This window comes from Lygodium microphyllum, chromosome 8, assembly GCF_053477565.2.
Source record: "Lygodium microphyllum isolate KBCC chromosome 8, Lygodium_microphyllum_v1.1.10, whole genome shotgun sequence".
Classification (NCBI taxonomy): domain Eukaryota; kingdom Viridiplantae; phylum Streptophyta; class Polypodiopsida; order Schizaeales; family Lygodiaceae; genus Lygodium; species Lygodium microphyllum.
In genome coordinates, this window is record NC_141142.1 from 30738191 (window position 1) to 30759333 (window position 21143).

At 41.1% G+C, this 21143-nt stretch overlaps 1 pseudogene; it reads right to left on the minus strand.

Annotated features, from left to right (window-relative positions):
* Nucleotides 1-17444: 17444 nt before the first annotated feature.
* On the minus strand, nt 17445-18215 carry LOC148032110 (uncharacterized; annotated as a pseudogene).
* Nucleotides 18216-21143: the final 2928 nt, after the last annotated feature.

Genomic DNA, 21143 nt, shown 5'->3' on the forward strand with positions numbered 1-21143 from the left:
AATACCACAAGATGTACACAAAACTGCTTTCCGCACTTCATATGATCTTTATGAATTCTTGGTGGTTCCTTTCGGATTAACCAATGCACCAGCCACCTTTAATCTAATGATGGAACGCATCTTTAGAGAGCATCGACAATATGTCGGTATTTTCTTTGATGATTTTCTTGTCTTTAGCCAGAATGAAGAGGAGCATCATCGACGCTTGGAAATTGTTCTACAATTACTTCAACAAAATCAACTCTTGGTAAATGGTAAAAAGAGTGAATTTTTCATGCATAAAATCTTGGGCATGTCATCTCTTCTAAAGGGATTCAGATGGATCCTGAAAAGATCAGGATAATCCAAGAATGGCCTCATCTTCATGATGTACATGAGGTGTGATCGTTTCTTGGCTTATATTCTTATTACCGCCACTTCATCAAGCATTTTGCACATATGGCTTCTCCACTTCATGACCTTACAAAGAAGAAGATCTCTTTCCAATGGAAGGAAAAAGAGAAGGCATCCTTCACAAGGCTGAAAACAGCTCTTACTTTTGGACCTATTCTTATCATTCCAGATCTGGTAAAACCATTTGTGGTGGAAGCAGATGCTTGCGGTGATTGTATTGGTGCAGTGCTAAATCAAGAAGGCCATGCCATAGCCTTTGAAAGCTGCCGTCTAAATGATGTGGAGAAAAGCAAGGAGGTTCTCATCTAGATTATTCCATCAAAGACGGTTACCTTCTCATGAACAATCGCCTTTGTGTCACTCTTCCTGTTCGACAAAAGGTGCTTAAAGAAAGTCATGAACCCCCTTATGCAGGGCATAGAGGGAGGGCAGCCACTCTAAGTGCAATTGAGCGCTACTTTTATTGGCCAACATTACGAAGAGATACACATAACTTCATTGAGGCTTGTCTAGTATGCCAAAAATCCAAATATGATAGGCAGAAGATTCCAGGATTGTTGCAACCTCTTCTAGTGCGCCCAAAGATCCATGGGAATCTATCACAATGGATTTCATCTCAGGTATTCCAAGAACACCTCAAGGTCATGATATGATTTGGGTCATAATTGATAGATTTAGCAAACAATCACATTTTATTCCATGTCATAAAACATTGAAATCCGCACAAGCTGCAAGACTTTTCATTCAACATATCTTCAGATTACATGGTATGCCTTCTGAGATCATTTCAGATAGAGACTCCAAATTCACAAGTAACTTTTGGCCTGCTTTATTTGAGAATTTGGAAACCACTTTAAAGTTCTCCTCAGCTTTTCATCCTCAAACTGACGGCCAAACAGAGGTGATGAATCTCACTCTTTTGGGTATGTTGAAAGCTTATGTTAGTGAACATAAGTCACAATGGGAGAAATATCTTCCATTATTGGAGTTTGCTTACAATAATATAGTGCACTCATCCACAGGGAAAGCTCCAAATGAAATAGTACAGGGTAAAGTGATTCCTCCTCCAATTATTCGCACTAAAGATAAGATTTTTGCTACTGATGAGTTTGCTTCAGATTTAAAAACTGCAATGGATCAAGTTCGAGCCACTATCAAAGTTGCCCAAGAGCGACAAAAGAAGCAAGCAAATAAACAAAGAAGACCTTTGGCTTTTGAAAAAGGTCAATATGTCTTGCTAAAGTTTGATAAAAGCAGGCTCAAACAAGGTTCTGGTCAAAATTCATATTTTCCAAAGCTGACTTGAGCTTCCTACTCATTAGAAAATACACAATGCTTTTCATGTAAGTTTGCTAAAACCTTACATAGGACCAGAACCAAAGGAACCCATTACTGAAGATCCCTCAGAAGTTGAAGAAACAGAGCAACTCTTGGAACCTGAAAAGATTTTGTTTCTCAAGGATCGAACCACGAGAAGTGGCCTCGTGACACGAAAATTCTTACTAAAATTCAAGAATCTACCTACAACAGATGCACAGTGGGTAGATGAAAATTTCATGAAGGATTACCCAAAAATTCTTCAGCCATATCAAGAAGCTTTTCAGCTAAGGACAGCTGAATAAAAGCCAGAGGGCTGTCACAACTCTATAGAAACAGAATTTATATCCTTTTTCATTAATTTATCTATATAATGATTTATTAAATTTATTTCCTTTGCACTAATTAGATATAAAGAAAAGTTAGATATAAAGAAAAGTTCATTGGAGCTGGCCACTGATGAGTGGTCACAGGTTATGGTGGACCCACGCGGTGGGTTAGAGAAAAGACAGTTCACACTTCCACCTATATGGCCCGATTGGGCGCGTGTGACTAGAACTCACGCATATCAGGGTTAGACTCACACACTGAAAGGATTTATGCCTTGAAGTGTGGGCTAGATCCACCAGAACAGACAGTTACAATCAACAAGATGGCATAATCATGAAATGCTTGTATAATATGCATGTGTGGGCTGAAAGCTTGAAATGCACATTTCTTTGCATAGGAAAGTCACATGAAGATTCAGATACCATTTTTGCGATGTACACGGAAAAAGCTTTCATATAACACCCATATTGGGGGGTCCCTAAATTTTAGGAGGTCCCTAAATTTTACGAGCCTAGAATTAGCCTAAAAATGCTAGTCCTAAAAAATAGGGATGTCATTCTAAAAATAGTAAGTTCTGTACTCTGACTGTGCTTACTAAATTTGGTTATTTCTATTCTTGATAGTATTCAACCCAAAAAGGAAGGCCATAGAGAAGAGACAAGTGTCAAGACACTCGTCACACAAGTTTCCAAGTGTCCCACCACTTGTCACATCTCATGACATGTGGCTGAACACTTGTCTTGTGCTACTCCACTTTCCCCTTTTGTACTAGCTCTTCCCTCTCCTATAAATAAGAGCTCGTTTTTCTTCATTCAGCATCATTTTTCTTTGCTATAAACTCATGTACAGCACCCACAGATAGCCAGAAACTGGCCCCATCCATCCCCATCATCATCCCCTGCTTCTCCATTATCAAATTCCTCCATATTCCCTCTTCTATCATTGCTGTTTTAGAGGACATCAAGCCTGTAAATTCATTACAGCACCTCCTTTTCGAGCTCTTTCTTCCATTTTAGCAACAAGAAGCAAGCCCTATCCATGTACTACTGTTCAACGATGGAGAAGGCTGATTTTCCCTTTTTCTTCTCTCATACTGTAAAGAAATCAGTTCTTATCATTGCATAATAGATAATGCATGTGTGTTTGTACATCTTTGCATGATCTTGTAAGAGTGAGAATTACTTTTTCTCACTCTTAGGTTGATTGTAACTGAGCTCTTCTCTAAGGGACTTGGGTTGAGCAGAAATACATTCCTTCGAGGGGGGGTTGCCCATCTTCAACCCTTAATCTTGTCTCCATTACTTTTACATTTTCATGGCTGTAATTTTGTGAGTAATTTTCATTTTCAACTTTAAGTGTTCATTCTCTTCTATATTAAATCTCGAAAACAAGCAAATATCATAATTGTTAAGCATACTATGTTGTTTGGGGTGTTTACATGTAGTTATCTAACACATTAATTGGACATGTAACAATCAGCTTCTTTAATTAATCCGTCAAGCACTGATTCCTTCATGTAATCTTATCACGTGACATAAAAAAACAATATCAGACAAGTTCTTTATTAACATATCATCATATTTAGCTTTGAAATACAAGGATTTCTACCCGTAGGCTTGTCCATAAATCGCTCAAAGGCTATCTAGCAATCCACAGGGATCACTATTCCAAGTTTCCACCCGTAGACTAGTATGCAGGCCCCGAGATCCAATCGCGAGTCACGTTAGCCTCTTGTGCAGGGCCTGGAAGGCGAGGGATTTACGGCCAAAGCCCCCTTGGCACCCAAGCGTCCTCTTACTCTCCAAGTAGCGCTCAACGAAGAGATCTCTCACGGCGGGTTCGGTCCACATTCCCGGCGCGGTCACAACCCCCTTGGTTAGGGTCAAGAAGACAGTCGGGGGTAACTAAAGCTGCCTCTCCCTTCAGGCCTTCAACCTGAAGTATAGATATTCATTTAAGTTTTAACTAATAAATCAAACAGTGCTCTAAAATCTCTAGCAAGCACAAACATTTCCATTAATCGATCTTGTTGTTGGCAAACTGCTCAGGAAGGAATCCTTCCTTTTGAATGCATCTAGCACTTGATCTGGGATGCCTTGCAACTTGGCAAGATCCTTTATATTCTGGGTTAGGGCATACCCTATTAACCCAATTTGGTCAACCCTAAAGTTCATTGGATACTTTAGTTTCCGGTTTTTAACCCTCCTTACTTAGAAGGATATCAAAGAATACATCCTTTTGCAAGATAACTTGCATAAGGATCTGCCATCCTTGTTGAGGGTATTTAACCTTTCCTCTTGTGAATCAATCACAAGACCATATGACTTTGTACTTGCCGTGCAAGTCTTGCATCGTACTATGCGGTAATGGAGTTACGGAACAATCCCTTTTCAGTTTCTTTAAGCTGACGTTTGTAGGACCTAGGGTTTCCTAGCTTTATTATTTTCTCAGGGATAAACCCTAGTTCTTATTTTTCGGTTACAATTTACTGGCCCTATATTCAGGGAATGTGGAAAGGTATTTAAGGTATAGATGTTTCTTGGAATTTTACTTCATTCCCAATGAATATTTCGCAGCATTTTTAATTTGGTTAACTCTAGAAGGTAATTTCGAGATTACTTCCGTATGATTTGTTATCTACGTGTAAATTGACTTTTCAATCTTATACTTCATCGATTTGAGGTTAGGTTAAATCCAACTAATCTTCCCTTTTCTTTGCGAACAAACTCGTGCTAAATAAGCAATCTTTCCCTTGCTAAGTTATGTAGTTAGCAATGACAACTTCCTAGAGTTTAAGCATTGCAAGAATCCTTTCATGATTTGCACTTTCCATGCTGATTTGTTGTAAAAAGAAATAGGGGTTAATAGTGCAAGATGTAGTTTATATCTTCCAGACTTAACCGAAGTATACTACTTTAGTGGGTAAATAATCTTGCTCATAATTTGTTTCAATGCATAATACTTTTTGAAGGAAAACCATGTTTATACTTAATTTATTTTGCATGTTTAATTAAACTAAATTTCTTCATCGTAAATAACTAGGACAAAATATATATCTTATCCCTAACAATTCATCTTGCATGATTGAATTAAACCGATAAAATTTTAAGAAGGAAAAACCTGGTTTTGGGGTGAGATATCCACATGGATACCGGGAGATGACCCTCCCACAGCTACTCCTTGGACTTTCTTAGGCGGCATCGTAGCTGTAGTCCTTCAACGTGGAAGCAGATTTAGACTTCTTTTTGGAATTCCACTGTCACTTCAATACCCTTCTTCTCTTTATCGAGGCAAGGAATCGTTAAGGGATTAACCACGAGAAGGGGTAATAAGGCCTTTAAGGTCTTAATTTCTTTGGGAGGGCAAGGTTTACAAAGCCTAAAGAAAAGGCCCTATAGGGATTTATACACGGTGAAAAGGGTGTGTGTGAGTGTGGTTTCAAAAACATATGAAGGGGCCTTGGGAGATCTTTGGGCACAAGAGTGAAGGGTATAGGAAAGGGGATTCTTGGAGAGGTTTTTAGGACATGGGGTGGAAAAGGCTTAGGGGTTTAAAACCAGGGGTGAAAGGGTAAAAGGGGAAAGGTGAAGGATGAAGGGCTTATAGCACAGGGGGAAAAAGGGTATGTAAGAAAAAAAAGGACACGAGGGGGGTTGAAACACGGGGTGTCAAAAAAACACAAGAAGGGACTTATAAATTTAAGCACGGGGAGGGGGGGGGGGGTTAGTGGTTTTTGAGGCCAAGGGGAGTGGGGGCTAAGGTGGCTTAAGCACGGGGTGGGGGTTAGTGGTTTTTGAGGCCAAGGGGAGTGGGGCTAAGGTGGCTTAAGCACGGGGTGGGGTTTAGTGGTTTCTGAGGCCAAGGGGAGTGGGGCTAAGGTGGCTTAAGCACGGGGTGGGGATTAGTGGTTTCTGAGGGCAAGGGGAGTGGGGGCTAAGGTGGCTTAAGCACAGGGTAGGGGGGGGTCCCATCCATGGGAAGAGGGCTTAGGGGGAAAAGGGCCTTAAGGAGCCCGTTAGAAGCTTCCCCTCCCAGGAAGCTTCGTTGCTACGTGTAAGGAGGGGACCAATGGTGGCTCGGGCGGCGATGTGACGGACGGACTACGGGCTGATGGCAGAGATGATGCCGTCCTGGCCTCGACAACAATGAGTGCCTCAACCTCTCCCTCTCACAGCATCGGCTCCCCATGTACTCTTTCCCCCAAGCTTTTACAGCAGGCGGCCAAATTCGGCTCTCCCCCCCTCTCACTCAGCATGTGGCATGGAGGCTATTCTTTTCTTCTTTCTTCCTTTCCCTAGTGGCAGCAGCGCAAGGCTTAAATAGGGGAGGGGAGGGGGATCCTCCCTCTCCTTCATGTCATTATGCATGAATCCTTCTTGTTCCAAGCTCCATCAAGGAGCTTGGTGTCCCATGCTTTCCTCCCTCCCCCCCAGCTCGACTGGAGGAAGGAGGGAGTAATAAATTTTTTTTGCCTTAATCTAATAAAAATGAATTATCCCAAAGCCCTATTCACGCATGATAAAATTTAGATTTGTTACATTCTCTCCCCCTTAGAGGAATCGAGATGTCCTCATCTCGAGATTAACTGGGGATATTGATGGTTGAGAGTACCTTCATCTACCCAAGTGGCATCCTCTTAGGGATAATCTTTCCACTGGACGAGGCGTTCTCTCAAGGTTCTAGATCTTCATTGTCTCTCTCTAATATCTAGGATCCTATCAGGCCTTAGTTCAAAGACTCCTTGACTAGGCATTACAACTTGTTGGTCATCAAGTACATGGTTAGGATTAGGTACATACTTTTTCAATAGGCTGATAATATATTATGAACTTTTAGGTTCTCAAGGAGTTGCAGTTTATAAGCATTAGGTCCTAGACATTTGAGGATTTTGTATGGTCCACAATACCTTGGACTTAGTTTCTTGCAATCTCCTAAGGATAGAGAACTCTTTTTAGGGCGTGTGCGAATGAAGACCATTTCTCCTTCTTCGAAGATTCTATCTTGACGCTTCAAATCCGTGTATGCCTTCGATCTATCCTTGGCAGCTTGGATGTCCTATCTTATTGACTTTATTTGGTCATCCATCTCTTCCAACATTTGCCTTGATGCTTCAACCCTTAGGGTTGGATCAGAAAAGTTTAGGGGACTTCGACAGTCATGACCATACAATGCTTGAAAAGGGGTCATCTGAATGCTCTGCTGGTAAGAAGCATTGTAGGCAAATTCAACCAAAGGCAAGTATTGAATCCACCTCTTCGATTCTCGACAGCAGTATGCCCTAAGCATATCCTCGATGACTTGATTTACTCGCTCTGTTTGGCCATCCATTTGGGGATGGTAGGCGGTGCTAAAACATAGTTGAGTCCCAATAGCTTCAAAGATAGCTCTCCAGAAGTGTGATGTGAAGAGAGAATCTCGGTCACTAATGATTCTTCTGGGTAAACCATGTAGCTTGAATATCTCTTTGATAAACAATCTTGTAATTTCGGAGGCTTTATAGTTTGTTTTTACTGGAATAAGGTGTGCAACCTTGGTAAGCATGTCCACCACAACCATGATGGAGTTGTAGCCTCCCTAGACTTGGGGTAGGCCTACAACAAAATCCATACTGATGAATTCCCATTTCATTTGGGGAATGTCAAGCGGTTGCAGTTTCCCTGGCATCATGACATGTTCGGCTTTGATACGTTGGCAAGACAAACACTCAGTGACATGTTTGAGAACGTCACCTTTGAGCCTCTCCCAATGGTAGCTCTTCCTAACTGCATTAAGAGTCTTAGCATAGCCAGGATGTCCTGCGAAAGGAGAATCATGAGCTTCCCAAAATATCTTCTGCTTAAGTGATTGGCTTGTTGGTATACACAGCCTTGTTCTATAGTAGACAAGTCCATTATCAATGGAAAATTCTTGATACTTAGCCTGCAGCTTTTGGTTCTAATCCTTGATAGAGATCTCCTTTAACATTGATTGGTAGGCCAAATCATGGCATGCTTCCTCTCTAGCTAATTCAAGTATAGGGTTGTTTGGCATAGATATTTTTATAGCTAGAGATCTGGCCGTTGATGGATTCTGCAAGATTAGGGAATTTAGGAATGCCTTGTGACTAAGTGCATCGGCAACTACATTCTCTTTCCCTGGTCGGTACTTGATTTCAAAGTCATATTCCTCCAACAATTCAATCCACCGATGTTGCCTTATGTTGAGCTCATTCTGGGTAAAGATCCATTTGAGACTCTTATGGTTGGTTACTAGAGTAAACTTGTTACCCAATAGGTAGTGTCTCCAGAGCTTTAGAGCATGGATGACAGTTAGTAATTCCAGATTATGGCTAGCATAATTCTTTTCATGACTCTTCAATTTCCTTGAAGAGTATGCTACTGGATGACCTTCTTGCATAAGTACACACCCCAAGGCAAGAATGCTAGCATCAGTTACTACCTCGAACTCCTTATTGAGGTTTGGAAGTTTTAGAATAGGTGCTGATACCAAACTTTGCTTCAATCTGTCGAAGCTATTTTGTTCAGGAGTTGACCATGAATGGAAGTCTGCTTCTTTAGTAAATCCGTCAGAGATGCTGCAATCAAAGCATAGTTTTTTATGAAGACCCTATACTATCCTGTCAATCCAAGAAAGTTGCGTATTTCTTTGACAGATACTGGTGTTGGCCATTCAAGCACATCTCTCACCTTGGCTGGGTCCACTGATATTCCTTCTGATGATACTATGAATCCCAGATATTCAATCTGACGCTTGAAGAATGCACACTTCTTCATTTTTGCATACAACTTATGTGACCTCATTGTCTCAAGGACAATCTAAAGTTGAGGTCATTGTCTCAAGGACAATCCGAAGTTGAGGTTCATGATCTTCTTCCTGTTTAGAATAGACTAAAGTGTCATCGAAGAAGACAAGCACGAAATCATCAAGATATGGCCTAAAGATGTTCTGCATTAACCTATTGAAGGTGGCAGGTGCATTTGTAAGCCCGAATGACATAACTAGGAACTCAAAGTGCCCATATCTTGTATTAAAGGCCGTCTTTGGGATATCTTCTTCCTTGATCCTTATCTGATAGTAACCCGACCTAAGATCAATCTTGGAGAAAATCTTCGCACCCTGAAGATGATCGAGAAGCTCATCTATTCTGGGAATAGGGTACTTGTTCTTGACTGTTGATTGATTCAACCCTTGGTAATCAATACATAGTCGAAATGTCCCATCTTTCTTTTTTTGGAATAGTACTGGAGCTCCCCACGGTGTATTGCTAGGCCGAATGTAGCCCTGATCTAACAGTTGCTTGAGTTGTTCCTTCAGCTCAATTGCTTCTGGTATGGACATTCTATAAGGTCTCTTGGCAATTGGCGCAGCTCTAGGTACTAACCTAATCTCATGATCCACTTCTCTTTGAGGCGGAAGTTCAGTCAACTCTTCAGGGAATACGTCAGTGTATTTCTTTAGCCAAGAAGGTCCTTCCTGGGACTCTTGCTTTTGATGTAATTTGTTGAGTTTGATCAAGTAAAAAGGTAATCCTTTTCTGACTCCTTTTATGATCCGAGATAATTTGGCCAATTTGATTCTCAGCACCCCAGCCTCGCCTTGAGTTGTGACTAATTCCCTTTCAGAGTTTCGAAAGGAAACTTTACCCTTTCCACAGTGAATGTGGGCATCGTTAGGCTTAAGCCAATCCATTTCGAGTAGACACTCATGGATACCTAAATTCATGACTCTGAATTTAACCGAAGTCTTCTTTCCTCCCAGAAAGAATTCCACCTTAGCAGTTTTCCTGGTACAAGTAACCTCACGACCACTTGCCAATTCCACAAGCAGGGTAGGTGCTTCTACTGTGTCTATTCCTAATCTTTTTGCACATGCTGGTGAGATAAAGGAATGTGTACTGCCACAATCAATCAAGGTCTTGAAACCTTTACCTTGATAGTCTGACAGTGTCTGAATCACGGAGAACTGGCGATTCGACCCTTTTTTGTGTAAAGCGGTATGGACTATCGCTCTTTCGAAATCCGCCTCCATGGTCAGATCTTCTTCTTCCCCTTCTTCGCACATTTGCCTATTGGCAATGCAGGCGGTTCTTCCTCTTCCTCGGGTAGCGGCTCCTTGACCATGGCCTAATCCTTGGAAAGGTGCTTGGCGATGTCCTCTGCCGAGCCTGGGACATTGCCTCTTGAAGTGACCGGTTTCATTGCAGTGGAAACAACAGAGGTTTCGGCCATTACTTTGAGTAGGAACAAAGTTGTTGATATTATTCGTCCTTGCTTTCTTTCTTTGTCCCTGATTATGACCTTGAATTCTCTTCATTTGAGGTTTGAATGTTCCTCTTTTTGGGTCATTATAAGACCAAGTTTTGTTACCCCTTGGTCTAGCTTGCACCTCCTGAATTATTAGCGCCGCTCGAATGAGTGCATCCTGAAGATTTGATGGACGCATAGATTCGAGACGAGTATTTACTGGTGGATTTAAACCCGCACAAAATTTGGACACCTGCTATGTCATGTCCATCTATGGTGCATACTTTAAAAGTGAGACAAACTTAGAGTAGTATGTGTCAAGAGTGAGTCCTAGCTATTTTAGCTCGTAGAACTCGTTCATTTTATGCGTGTGATATGCAGGTGGTAAGTATCTTTCCTGCATGGCTTTCTTCATCTTCTCCCAAGTAACGGTTCCCTCTGCAATCCCTTGATCCTTGCACCATTGCTTCCACCAAAGTCTGGCTTCGCCGGTGAGTTTTAACTTGCCGAGCATAGCCTGATTGGCGGGTGCAGTACCGGTTGCTTCGAAGTAATCCTCCATGGATTCCATCCAAATTTCAACATCATCTTGAACCAATCTGCCTCTCCCGTCAAACTCCGGTGGCTTAATCTACTTGAGAAGGAACTTCTTCTTCTGGATCACAGCAGTACTTGATGTAGGAGGTGAATTAGGAACCTGTACCTGGGGTTGTGCCTGAATAAAGGTTTTCTTAACGTTATTATACGATATTTGATGTTAGCTTATATTACATCTTTAATTCAGCTATCTCATAAACAATGTAGCTATTTAACTTTTTATCAACTCTTATACACACCCAGACATTGATAAAAGAAGTCTTTATTTGTATTTATATGGGCATAGCCCTTTCGAATACAATGTTTTATATGATGATAAGCCTATTTTTACATTTAGTTTGGGGAGAACAACGTTGTATTGCATTTATCTACAGGAACTATGTAATAGTAGGGTTTTGGGTCATGGATCTTCAGGAATCGATAAGTCATTGGAAGTTCAGGATATCCTTTCCGTTGGAATCCATACTTCTCATGGTGGCCCAACACTTTAATCTTGTTGGTGGCGGGGATTACATGGGTTACTTCCTCATATATATATGAGTTCATCTCAACTCTCCATCCTCGAATATGTAAAGTTGAGTTTACATGAGCTTCTACAAAAATGAGCAGCTTTACGATTTTCAGGTCTTCCAACCACTTGATCCTCTTTAGGTTGGCTCGTAGATAAGCAAACTGGTGGGCGGCTATATAGTAGATTCCTAAGGCACCCATCCATCTTCGTTCCATGTACAAGGGTGATGGATTATAGATTTGCTCTAGGATGTTCATCATCTCAACCCTTTGTCGATAATGCGGAGAATGCATTGCACCAAGAACTTGTTCCACGCTTCGTAATTCTGCAAGATAGCATTGAAGGTAAGGAAATATTTGGACATCAACATTTACTTTACTTCATCTTATTATGATTTCATAAAAACAATTCCGTTGTTGGTCAGCTCTGATACCAACTGTAACGTGTCCACTAGTATCATCCAGGACACGTCTTAGCAGTCCATCGGAAAGGATGTCTAGAAAGCTCCACCCGGCACTCCCATGGAATGTTACGTGATTTGCGATCTAGGGATTTCCGCATCTGCCACGTAGCAGAAGTATTCTAGCCGTTCCCACTTAGGATCGACCGGAATCAGGGTTTTCCTTATTGGTCCTTTCCTAACAGCAACTAGCATCGGACCCAAGCGAACTACTTTACGCAGAAACGCCAGGTCCGAAGCGGATTCATGCTGCACTTGGTTCAAGGAGAATGGGAAACAAGAGGGATGTAAAGCTCAACCTCTGTGCCATAAGGCATAGTCCCATTCCGTTCCCTTAAAACAACGTAAATCGGTTAAGACATAACTCTAGGTCAATGCTTTCATTGTTTGAGTCCTTTGACAATCATCGCGCTGTTCTTTGAGATTTGAGAAAAGTTCTCGGCCAACCAGGACCACCCAACCGACCCATGGCCCATCCTTTGCACTTTCCTCAGTTTGTTTTAGTTATGTAATTATCTAACACATTAATTGGACATGTATCAATCAGCTTCTTTAATTAATCATTTAAGCACTGATTCCTTCACGTAATCTTATCACGTGACATAAAAAAACAATATCAGACAAGTTCTTTATTAACATATCATCATATTTATCTTTGAAATACAAGGAGTTCTGCTTGTCCATAAACCACCCGAAGGCTATCCAGCAATCCACAGGGATCACTATTCCAAGTTTCTGCCCGTAGACTAGTATGCAGGCCCCAAGATCCAATCCCAAGTCACGTTAGCCTCTTGTGCAGGGCCCCGAAGGTGAGGGATTTACAGCCAGAGCCCCCCCTGGCACCCAACCATCCTCCTGCACCAAGTAGCGCTCAATGGAGAGACTCTCGTGGCGGGTTCAGTCCACGTTCCCGACGTGGTCACAACCCCCTTGGTTAGGGTCAGGTAGACAGTCGGGGGTAACTAAAGCTGCCTCTCCTTCAGGCCTTCAACCTGAAGTATAGATATTCATTTAATTTTTAATTAATAAATCAAACAGTGCTCTAAAATCTCTAGCAAGCACAAACATTTCCATTAATCGATCTTGTTGTTGGCAAACTGCTCAGGAAGGAATCCTTCCTTTTGAATGCATTTAGCACTTGATTTGGGGTGCCTTGCAACCTGGCAAGATCCTTTATATTCTGGGTTTGGGCATACCCTATTAACCCAATTTGGTCAACCCTAAAGTTCATTGGATACTTTAGTTTCCGGTTTTTAACCCTCCTTACTTAGAAGGATATCAAAGAATACATCCTTTTGCAAGATAACTTGCGTAAGGATCCGCCATCCTTGTTGAGGGTATTTAACCTTTCCTCTTGTGAATCAATCACAAGACCATATGACTTCCTACTTGCCGGGCAAGTCGTGCATCGTACTATGCGGTAATGGAGCTATGGAACAATCCCTTTTCAGTTTCTTTAAGCTAACGTTTGTCGGACCTAGGGTTTCCTAGCTTTATTATTTTCTTAGGGATAAACCATAGTTCTTATTTTCTGGTTACAATTTACTGGCCCTATATTCAGAGAATGTGGACAGGTATTTAAGGTATAGATGTTTCTTGGAATTTTACTTCATTCCCAACGAATATTTTGCAGCATTTTTAATTTAGTTAACTCTAGAAGGTTATTTCGAGGTTACTTCCGTATGATTTGTTATCTACGTCTCAATTGACTTTTCAATCTTATACTTCATTCCTTTTTCTTTGCGAACAAACTCATGCTAAATAAGCAATCCTTCCCTTGCTAAGTTATGCAGTTAGCAATGACAACTTCCTAGAGTTTAAGCATCGCAAGAATCCTTTCATGATTTGCACTTTCCATGATGATTTGTTGCAAAAAGAAATAGGCGTTAATAGTGAAAGATGCAATTTATATCTTCCAGACTTAACCGAAGTATACTACTTTAGTGGGTAAATAATCTTGCTCATAATTTGTTTCAATGCATAATACTTTTTGAAGGAAAACCATATTTATACTTTATTTATTTTGCATGTTTAATTAAACTAAATTCCTTCATCGTAACAAAATATATATCTTATCCCTAACAATTCTTCTTGCATGATTGAATTAAAACCGATATAAAATTAAGAAGGAAAAACCTGGTTTTGGGGTGAGATATCCACATGGATACCGGGAGATGACCCTCCCACAGCTACTCCTTGGACTTTTTTAGGCGGCATTGTAGCTGTAGTCCTTCGACGTGGAAGTAGCTTTACACTTCTTTTCGAAATTCCACCGTCACTTCAATGCTCTTCTTCCCTTTATCAAGGCAAGGAATCGTTAAGGGATTAACCACGAGAAGGGGGTAATAAGACCTTTAAGGTCTTAATTTCTTCGAGAGGGCAAGGTTTACAAAGCCTAAAGAAAAGGCCCTATAGGGATTTATACACGGTGAAAAGGGTGTGTGTGAGTGTGGTTTCCAAAACATATGAAGGGGCCTTGGGAGATCTTTGGGCACAGGAGTGAAGGGTATAGGAAGGGGGATTCTTGGAGAGGTTTTGTAGGACACGGTTAGGAAAAGGCTTAGGGGTTTAAAACTGGGGGTGAAAGGGTAAAAGGGGAAAGGTGAAGGGTGAAGGGCTTATAGCACAGGGGGAAAAAGGGTGTGTAAGAAAAAAAAAGGACACGAGGGGGGGTGAAACACGGGGTGTAAAAAAAACACAAGATGGGACTTATAAATTTAAGCACGGGGGGGGGGGGGGGGGGGGGGGGGGGGTTAGTGGTTTTTGAGGCCAAGGGGAGTGGGGGCTAAGGTGGCTTAAGCACGGGGTGGAGGTTAGTGGTTTTTGAGGCCAAGGGGAATGGGGCTAAGGTGGCTTAAGCATGGGGTGGGGGTTAGTGGTTTCTGAGGCCAAGGGGAGTGGGGCCTAAGGTGGCTTAAGCATGGGGTGGGGGGGGGGGGGGGGTCCCATCCATGGGAAGGGGGCTTAGGGGAAAAAGGGCCTTAAGGATCCCCTTAGAAGCTTCCCCTCCCAGGAAGCTTCCTTGCTACGTGTAAGGAGGGGACCAATGGCGGCTCGGGCGGCGATGTGACAAACGGACTGCGGACTGATGGCAGAGATGATGCCGTCATGGCCTCGGCGGCAATGAGTGCCTCAACCTCTCCCTCTCAGAGCGTCGGCTCCCCACGTACTCTTTCCCCCAGGCTTTTATAGAGCAGGTGGCCAAATTCGGCTCTCCCCCCTTGCACTCAGCATGTGGCATGGTGGCTATTCTTTTCTTCTTCCTTCCTTTCCCTAGCGGTAGCAGTGCAAGGCTTAAATAGGGGAGGGGAGGGGGATCCTCCCTCTCCTTTGTGTCATTGTGCATGAATCCTCCTTGTTCCAAGCTCCAGCAAGGAGCTTGGCATCCCATGCTTCCCTCCCTCCCCCCCAGCTCGATAGTCGGCTGGGGGAAGGAGGGAGTAATAATTTTTTTTTGCCTTAATCTAATAAAAATGAATTATCCCAAACCCCTTTTCACGCGTGATAAAATTTAGAATTGTTACAATTGATCGTAGAAATTTCTTGGTAGTGCCTTTGCAAGTTACTGATATCATTTTAGGAATGCCTTGGCGTCACAAATATAATCCTGACATAGATTATTCCACACATTCTATGAAAATTCATTCTAACAGAAAACAACACATTACATGGAACACACACCTTTGATAATTTTCCCTTGCTTAGTCACACACACGCTAAACGTGCATTGAGAAAAGGTAGCAAATCATACTTAGTGTGGGTGAATGAAATTGAAGCTAAGGAAAATCAGATGCATCCTAGGCATCCACAATTTCTTTCACAATTTAAAGATTGTTTTATTGCTAATTTACCCCTTGGTTTACTACTTACACTTCCTAAAGACCATAAAAAAGATTTAATCCCTGGTTCTCAACCACCATGTAAAGCACCTTATAGACACAACTAGATTGAGCAAAAACAAATCCAAGCACAAGTTGAAGAACTATTGATCCGAGGACTCATTAGGCCCAGTAGTTCTCCTTTTGGTACACCTATCTTTTTAGTCAAGAAAAAAAATAATATTTATAGGATGTGCATTGACTATCGTTCCCTAAATAAGATCATTGTTAAGTATAGATATCAAATCCCTAGGGTAGATGATCTCATGGATGTTGGAAACTGCGAGGAAGACAAGAGACGGAAGGAAGAGTCGAGAGAAGAGAGATATGAGACATCGAAAGTGGAACCCTAGAAGTGTGTCAACTGAGCACACATGATAGGAATATATAGAGGGGACCTGGGGTGCTATATATGAACAGACTATATATAGCTAACACCCCCGCTCAAATAAAGTTCCCTTACTATGGATGAAAAAACGCTTGGGGGCTCAAGGGAAAAATCCACAGCTCTATATAGGCCTACCATTATATTAATATTAAAAATATAAAATTACAAAGTTGAACTTATAGGCATCAAAGGAGCTACATCACTTGTGAATTACAACATCAAAACAGAGAAGGAGCTACATCACTCTTGAATTACAATAGTCTATGTAGAGGCATCAAAAGAGCTTTATCACTTCTAAATATACAACATGTAAAATAAGGATAAACAACATCACTGCAAAAGATAAAATCTCCAAGAAATTCCTTCAACTGAACTTGGGATGTAAGCAATATATCTGTCACATCAAAACTTAAAGAAAAACGTTACAGTGACATTAGAACAACACAAGATCTATAGAGACGATTCGCGACGTCGCTCTATAGACAACATAACACATGTGGGGCTCCATGAACAGAATATAAATAAAACAATTTGTCATCAACTGGAATATAGATGCTTATCAGCTGGAAAGAATATAAATGAAATAATGTGTCATTAGCTAGAATATAGACCCTCATCAGCTGGAAATAATTTAAACGAAATAATGTGTCATCAGCTGGAATATAGACCCTCATCAGCTAGAAAGAATATAAACAAAATAATGTGTCATCAGTTGAAATATAGACCCTTATCAATTGGAAAGAATATAAATGAAATAATGTGTCATCAGCTAGAATATAAACGCTCATCAATGGCAGGCAAGAGCCACACCAACATTTTTCCATGTACAAATAAGATAGCTCACAAGCCAAATGAACAGTAGAGCGAGCCACACCAACATTTTTCCATGTACACATAGGATAGCTCACAAGCCAAATGAACAGTAGAGCTTGATTGCAGTAGGACTCTCCTCCTTGGTGACCCTGCCAAGGAGGACCACTGAATGTTCAAGTGAGCAAGAGCCCGAATATGAACACAATGTGAGGACATAGATGCCCAACCAAGTGATACACATAGGGAGACTTAAAACCCAGAATGTCACAATATGAGCCAACTATTGGCCACTAGGCCATCAGCTTCAGGACAAATCAACTAATTACATTGTCAACAGAGCTGAAGAAATGTCTTGAAACTTTGCTCTACTCATCCTTGTTGAGACCGGTCAAAATGATTTACAAGTCTTGTCAAATATTTGCATTTTAAACAATGTATTTTTACCTTGAATTCTTACATACATTGACATGCATCCCCATTCAGAGACAAAACACAGCCATCAACTGAGCTCAGATTACAATAGAGCACTCAGAAATCCATTCAGCTCATTTGAAACAAGATCTAGGTATTCTTCTTGAGGAAGCAGGGCACAGGATATTTTCACATGGAGATACCCTTGGCCCCTTGCAAAGCTTCCATCTCTGCTTTGGATCACTTTGGAGCTTTGTTTGCTGACAAGATCAATGCAGGGACTTTTCCTTCCAGATTTGCAAAAAGAGCAAGAAACTCCTCTCTTGTTTGCACAAGGTCAAGCAATCCTGTCAAGAAAGCAACAGGTGCATAGCGTGCACCTTCACGCTTGGTTAAGGCAAGCCTACTCTCCAATAAAGATGGTGTTACATTGTGTGGATCAACATAAACATAAGAGAGGTACTATGTCTGGATGTTTTTGGGATTGCTAACCGTGAAATTGTACATCATCCAGTCTGGATGTTTTTGGGACTGCTAACCATGAAATTGTACATCATCCAGCCAAGCCCAGGAGATTGCAACGAGCCCCGCAATAACCATACCTGGTTTCCATTTCAGGCCCTCTTCCAAAGACTATAGGCATTGGACCAGCCCATGTTGGTGCAACATCAACAATAGCACGTGCCTTAATCAGACCCTTGGTAACAGCTCGAACAGCTACACGGGGAAGGCCCGTGCAAAGTGTGGGCAGAGATGAGGTGAGAGCAATGCTGTTGTGTGAGGGGAGCGGCGGAAAGAAAAGAAAGCCGCAGTCCTCATACAAAGGAACAAGGCAGTGGGGCGGAGGCTTGCGACATCTTCGATCCGGTCCCATCGAAGTCCCTCCGAACCATGGCTTCTTTCCTCACCTGCAATCCCACAGCCTACTGCATCTGCAGCAGCCGGCATAGCAAGGGAAGCAGAAGCGATCGAGCCAACTACAACAATCAGCTTCTCGCTCCTCTCTGCTCACTTGTCTATGCTAGCAGCTGACAACACTGGCACGCACTTGCAATTGCTCATCCAGGGCCTCCCTTCCAAAAATCAGAGACAATCGAGGGGGGCTAGATCAATGGGGGTCTGTGCACAGGCTGCGGTTGTTGAGACAGAGGTCCCAAAGCCTAAAACAAGAACTTGGATATGGAAGCACAACGGATATGATGTGAAGGTGTTTTTTTTTAAAAAAGGAGTACATAGGTGCAAGCTCTGATACCATGTTGGAAACAGCGAGGAAGACGAGAGACGAAAGGAAGAGAGGAGAGAATAGAGATATGAGACACCAAAAGTGGAACCCCAGAAGTGTGTTAAATGAGCACACATGATAGGAATATATAGAGGGGACTTGGGGCGCTATATATAGACAGAATATATATAGCTAACAATGGATAAACTACCAGGAGCCACTATTTTTAGCAAGATAAATCTTTAATCTGGATATCATCAAGTACGATTGGATACACGACATTTTCAAATCTACATTTAGAACTTAGTTTGGTCATTATGAATTCCTTGTTATGCCTTTTGGTTTAATCAATGCACGAACTACATTTAGTCGTATAATGGATCAAATATTTTTGAAGTTTCAAAATTGTGTAATTGTTTTCTTTGATGATATATTGGTTTTCAATAAGAATGAGAACGAATACTGTGCACATCTATCTTTGGTTTTCAAATTGTTGAAAGAGAATCAATTATATGCTAACCCTGACAAGAGTGAAATTTTCCAAACCCAAATTGAAATCTTAGGTCATATTGTTTCTTCTAATGGTATTCATGTTTGTTGAGAGAGAGAGAGAGAGAGAGAGAGAGAGAGAGAGAGAGAGAGAGAGAGAGTACGAGAGAGATACACAAGACATGCTCCCAAAGAATGATTCATATTGATGTAGAGTTAGTATATATAGGTGAGACCCAAGTCAAGTGAGAGATGATATATATAGTTGTAACATACCCATTCAAACAAAGGTCTCTGATTACGAGTGAAAAAACCCTTGGGGAGAATAAGGGAAAAACCCCAGCCCCTACACATACCTACGATACAAAAATGATTTACTATAAAGTTTTCTTAAATACAATAATACATGCCTCAATCAGTGAGACAGGAACTTGGAACAATACCAAGTGCATGTCTTAATGAACTAAAGCGAGCTTCAGTAAGAGATTTTGTGAAGATGTCTGCAATCATTTGATCACTGGGACAATGCTCCACCATAATGGAACCTTTCTTGACTTCATGTCAAACATAATGATAATGAATAGCAATATGCTTTGATTTACTATGTTGTATATAGTCTTTGGTAAGACTAATAGCACTTTGGTTGTCGCATCAAAGAGATGTACCAGATGATGAAGGATGTCCCAAATCTGCAAGTAGTTGTCGAAGCCAAACTAGCTCGTGAGCTGCTAATGATGCAGCAACATATTCGGCCTCAGTTGTAGAAACTGCAACACATCGTTGTTTCTTGCTGGACCAAGAAACCAAATATCCATTTACAAAGAAACAATTCCCACTTGTAGATTGCATGGATAAATGTGAAATTGCCCAATCAGTATCTGTATATCCAATAAGGTCAAGAGAAGTTGAAGAAAATAAAGAAGAATCCTCTCGACGGCGATAAATAAGACCAAACTCCTTAGTAACCCTTGAGGTACTTAAGAATACGTTTTGCAGCACTCCAATGAATAGTGGATGAGAAAGAGAGATACTGTCCCAAAAAGTTAGCTGCAAATAAAATATATGGTCTTGTGTTTAAACCAATAAATTGAAGACAACCAACAAGATTAGCAAAAGGTTGATGAATGGCTAATTCTTCATTGTGTATTGTAGATGTACCCTTGGTAGAGCTCGAAAGAATGGGAGTGTTGGCAGAGTGCGCATTTGTCAACCCAAACTTCTTAACAATATCATTAATAAACTTTGTCTGGCGAAGAAGAAGAATGCCTTTTTGTTGGTGTCGTTGAACTTGAATACCCAAACAAGAATGTATCTCACTAAGATCCACCATTTCAAATGCAGTCGATAAAAGCTTCTTCATAGCATCCAAGAAAGCAATATTATTTGACACAAGAATAGTATCATCAACATATAGAGCAAGAATAATAAAACATTTGTTCTCCCTTTTGATGTAAAGATTTGGGTCAGCGAAACATGCAACAAAACCTTTAGATGTGAGGAACTAATCAATCTTAATATACCAAGCACAAGAGACTTGCTTCAATTCCTTTCCTGCAATCATAAAACCTTTAGGTTGCTCCATATAGATTTCTTCTTCAAGATCTCCATTGAGAAAAGCCGTTTTAACATCCATTTGGTGAATTTCTAGATCAAATAGTGTTGCAAAAGCCAAAAGTATACGAACATTTGTGGAGCGCACAATGGGAGAAAATGTTTCTTAATAATCTACTCCTGCAATCTGCGAGTAACCTTTTGCAACAAGTCGTGCTTTGAACTTATCAAACGAGCCATCAGCTTTGGTCTTGGTTTTATAAACCCATTTACATTTGATAGGAACACGATTTGGGGGGAGTTCAGTAAGAATCTATGTACCTTTGGAGATTAAAGAATCGTACTCAGCTTGCATATCTTCTTGATCCCTTTGAGACAAATTGATAGCTTCCACATACAATATTGGATCCTCTTGGACAGACATAGCATCATCAAAGACATCATATTCAATAAAATAGAATCCATGCTCTATCTCAATAGGAAGATCAACATATATCTCCAAATTTTCATCAATCTTCTTTGAAGGTGAATGAGGTTTAT